The sequence below is a fragment of the Octodon degus genome, unplaced genomic scaffold (assembly GCF_000260255.1).
Source record: "Octodon degus isolate 3935 unplaced genomic scaffold, OctDeg1.0 scaffold00025, whole genome shotgun sequence".
NCBI classification, from domain to species: Eukaryota; Metazoa; Chordata; class Mammalia; order Rodentia; family Octodontidae; genus Octodon; species Octodon degus.
This window is the reverse complement of record NW_004524601.1, coordinates 7,098,494-7,102,793: the sequence shown is the minus strand read 5'-3', so window position 1 is coordinate 7,102,793 and position 4,300 is coordinate 7,098,494.

Here is a 4,300-nt window from a genome sequence, read left to right as displayed (position 1 = left end):
ATTTCTCAATGCCAAGTTAAAATAGAACCTCTAAGATTTTAAATGCTCCAAAGAATGTCACTAATGTGAGTCCAGAATGTAAGCATTTATTGTGACTTTGTCTTTTTTTTTTTTTGGTGGAACTGGGGATTGAACTCAGGCCCTTGTGCTTGCCAGGGAAGCACTTATTCCACTAAACCATCTCCCTGGCCCTTATTTTCACTTTGGATAGTACATTATTTATTGGATTTTGGCTAGGCCATGTGGAGAATCCAGTGCAGGTAGAACTACATGAGCTTTGCAGTTGACCAAGTCTTGTTCAATGATTTTGTTCCTTATTGGCAAACTCTATATCCTAACTCTCCCAGGTGATTTGTTCATGACAAAGAAAGTGCCACTAAATTAATCTTATTTTTACATCAGTAGAAAAATGTGCCCTAAAAATTGAGAAATGTATTAGCTTGGATATTGACCAAATAGTGCTGTGCACTATTTTCTGACCCATAATCAAAGATCATTGCTTATCGCAACAAATACTTCTTTTTTAAATTTTTAAGCTTTTTCTATTGTTGTATGGATGCTTAATAATATTTATACAACAACTTACTTATCTCAATTGTAGTAGGCGCTCTTTAATCTCTTGGCACGGATTTCAAAGTACTGCTAAAAGAAGTATACATTCAATGCTATTATTTATTAATAGAACTGATGCAACCTAATGATCAGAATCAATACAAGTACAGGGCTGTGAAAGACCACTGAACCCCAAGAGCCTGTGGAACGTGGTGCAGGATTCTTTATTCCATGTGTGTTGCTAGGCAGCATCTCTTTCCTGAGGAAAAAGGCTCCGTTCTAGGAAGCAATTAGCATTGAACGGCCTAAAAACATGAATGGCGAGGCAGTGTATCATGTCTAAAAAGCAACATCAGTTTACTGTTTAGTAGTGTGAAGACTGTATTTATTATTTCAAAATAAGCTTTCGCTCTATAAACAGGGCTTTCCAGGTACATACAGAGAGGTCCAAAGGTGACTTTGAAACACACGAGACACCTTGCCTTCCTTCACTGGTTGTGGATAAAGGTAGAATTTCTGTTCACATATGACAATACAGAGATAGCTTAACCTAAACATATTATACTTAAGAATACAATCATGGGTGATACATGGGCTACGTAGCATTTTAGCTCAAGATGCAGGCATCATGTAAATAGAAATTCAGAAAAACTTCTGAAAATACACTTATTACTGTAAGTTATTACTTCAGTTACAGGATCATAAATACAATAAAAGACCAGCAATGAGCTTCCCCATTCTACAAAGGATAAAAGTGATGGCTGTCAGCTCAAGTGTAAGAAGAATTAGTGGACTGTCCAGTTCACTGGGAAAATGTCCAAAGCCAGCTACTTGAGGCAGTGCAATTTGAAAAGAAGTATGAGCTGAGCTCCCTGGTGTGGAGGACACCTTGGTCTTGTCTGCTGTGGTGATGTGCTCCACTGCTAGGTGATTATGCAAAGGGAACAGTCCCATCGGAGAGCTTTGACTCACCTCATGGCGAGAAGTAGCAGAAAGAGGGCACATTGAGAGAATTCATTAGCAAAAACAATCCAATATATATCACGTATGGCAAGTAAGTAAATCTACATTTTAACTTCATGACTAGAAAAAAAATCACTCTCTTAAAACATATCAAGCAACCAGCTTCTATAGTTACAAGGCAAGACTAAGGAAATGTAGCAGCAATTACTAAGATAAACAGAAAAGATGGTTAGGTTTTGGAATAAGCATATTTTTTGGATAACTCTCAAATATAAGTCAGCCAACCAGGATAGAACTAAATTGTAGTTCATACTTTGAAATTATGTAACAATTACTTAGGTAAGTAAGTTCTTAAGGAAATGAATGCTCCAGTTATGGTAATGAACTTTAAATATGCAGGTGGCTGAGGGGAAGAAGTCATTAGCTCAGTGTGTTGATTGAAATCTCCGTTGCAGATTAGAATGCAAACACTTCAGTCCCATGCTTCAGCTAAGACACATTAACACGTTATGCATTTACTTCAGGCAAAAATTAACATGAACTTCTTCTCTTTCTCTGGAGAGTGACACTATTTTTCATATTTTTGTCTTTTGTCATTTATTACTACATAAATAATTTTGCCTTAGCTTTAAAATATTTTTTTTTCTTCCTTCAACTAGAATATAGACTATAAAATTAGAGTTCTGGTTTATTTTACATCCATACCAGTGCCTTTATGTGTATCTACATCTGTAACTATTTTCAGGATCTGGAATATTCTTAAGCCCATCTTTGGGCACTAATTTCTTTTTTTTTTTTGTTAAGTGACCAAATAACTTTGGTCCCTTTGGCTTTTAACAACACCTCTGCACTTCTGTTGCATAATGTGTAAAATTTGACTTCAGTTGACAGCGTAGAATTGTTTCTGTAGGTCTCACAGGACTGCAAGCTTTAAGTAACTAAAAATCATAACATCTGGAAAAGATGAGGTAGATAAGAGACGGGCAAAAGCCTGATGAGGGTTATGCTATTTATTTTAATAGATCCTAAGGAAAGTGATAGTGCTAATAGTGAGGGGCAGTTTTCCATGGTGAAAGTTTGTCTATGAACTTCATGAACAAATTGTAGGAATTCTAATACAGCCGACATTGATTGTATTTCCTTTAACTATACACCAAAAAAAGTAAGAATATTAAATCACGTAGTAGTTCTATTTTCAATGTTTGAGGAAATGCCGTGCTGTTTTGCACATGGTGGCTCTACTCCTCACTTCTCCGGACAGTGCACACTGGTTCCCTTCCTCCATGCACACTCTGGCATGCACCTTTCAGCTTTTCTCTATCATTCATTCCTTCAGTAAAGTGATCCATAATCACCTTTTGGGTGAGCACATCCTTAGTGATTCGTGATCTTGAACATTCTTTCATGGACTTCCTTGGGCAATTATGCGTCCTCCTTTGAGACTACTGCCCTTAGATTCATTGCTCATTTCCAGTCAGACTTTTGCTTTTGTGTTATTCTTGCGATTGCATCTTTGGATTCCTTACATATTTAGGATATTAACCCTCTGCCAAATACATAGATTGCAGATATTTGCCTCTATTCTTTGAGATGTCCACTAGGTCTGTTTTTTATTTATTTCTTTCTATGCAGAAGATTATTATTCTGTTAAATCATTTTTAGCATACTTTCTCACTAAAAAGTATTTAATTCAATAGACTCACTATATTTTGTCTTCTCTCCAAAAGTGTTGCTATTTGTAATAATATTGTTAGAACTAAAATATATCATCAGTGAGACAATTTAGTCAGTGTTTAATAAAAAGAAAAACTCAGCCTATTCATGAAGTTCTTCTAACTTTGTTTAAATCTGAAAAATGAAATATTGATACTGCTGCAGATCATAAATCTAAACTGACTTATCAAAGTAGTTGTTCTGATTTTTATTGTAAAAGTTGTGATTTTGATGGCTAAAAAGATAGCTGGCTGTGTGGTGTAAGCATATTTTTTTCTGTTTTTCCGTTTTCCTGCATCACACCTAGCTACAGCCTACCTTGCTAACTTGCAAGTTTCAAGACACCGGTTTCTTTTTTTTTTTTTTTTCGGAACCGGGGATTGAACTCAGGCCCTTGTGCTTGCCTGGGAAGCACTTATTCCACTGAGCCATCTCCCTGGCCCAAGATACCGGTTTCTTAATACACAGCATTAACATTTGTCTCAATCATAAGTTCACCTGCTTCATATTTTTGCACATTCTTTTCATTTGTATCATGTTCATTTTACCAAGGTTGGCACGTTCACCTCCAGGAGGCAGACACGCTTGCCTTTATTAACGTTTTCATAATGACAAATCATCCATTTTACTCTATGAAAATGCACAAGTTTAGGATTTATGTTTGAATTTTAAAAAATGCACTTTACAAACTGATTTAAAATTTTATAATGTACTGTTTTAAACAACCTTTCCAAGGCTGGTCAAATAGCTCAGTGGATTAAAGTGCCTGCAAGCAGGCGCAGGGGCTGGGGGGTCAATGCCCGGGCCTGCGGTGCTGACCTTGACCCCAGGGCTTGCTGAGACTCGGCACAGTGGTGCACACCTGTAATTCCAGCACTTGGGAGGCTGTAAACAGAAGAATCATTACGAGTCTGATCTAGTAGTGAGATCCTGAACACCCTGTAGATCCTTCCCTAAAATATAAATTATAAATAAAGATCCTTTTCAATATAATTACAGAATGCTCATGTGCAATTGATTGAATTAATGAATTTACTTAATTTATCTTTTACAGAATCTGTATAAACACATA